Raw genomic sequence first — 466 nt, forward strand, 5'->3', positions numbered from 1 at the left:
GTAAATATATATTTAACTTTAGCTGAAATATTTTCCCTAGTATTACTTAACCTATAAGGGATTGGAGACATTTTGATTTGATGTACATATGGCATGATGTACATATTTGAGGAAAATTCAAGCAAAAGTACATAAAGGCTTCAGAGCACTTGCATAAGAATAAATTAAATTATCAATGATGCCTGAAATGAATGGTAGTGAGTGATGGGAGATGAACAAGAGGAGCAGTGGCATTTCACTGGCACTCAGCAACTAAGAGCAAAGAGTATCCAGTTTCATTTTCTTTCTTATCTGTTACATGCATGCACTAAAACGTACACATACTAAAACACTAAGATATACTTTCCACTCCAGGTGGTGTATTCAGATGATGTAACACACATACTGAATGTTGCATTATTAAACAAGTCAGAGGCAGTGTGTTAGATATTAATGTTGGATAAAGCTTGAGCAGGGAATTAAAGGG

General features: G+C 34.5%; 1 long non-coding RNA gene across 1 annotated transcript in view; it reads left to right on the forward strand.

Annotated features, from left to right (window-relative positions):
• LOC119589026 overlaps positions 1 to 466 on the forward strand; it is a 25,309-nt gene extending 24,843 nt beyond the window's left edge. Inside the window, exon 2 of the long non-coding RNA XR_005230163.1 lies at positions 355 to 466. This is a non-coding gene — a long non-coding RNA (uncharacterized LOC119589026). The remainder of the gene's footprint in view (positions 1 to 354) is intronic.

The sequence above is a fragment of the Penaeus monodon genome, chromosome 24 (genome assembly GCF_015228065.2).
Source record: "Penaeus monodon isolate SGIC_2016 chromosome 24, NSTDA_Pmon_1, whole genome shotgun sequence".
Classification (NCBI taxonomy): domain Eukaryota; kingdom Metazoa; phylum Arthropoda; class Malacostraca; order Decapoda; family Penaeidae; genus Penaeus; species Penaeus monodon.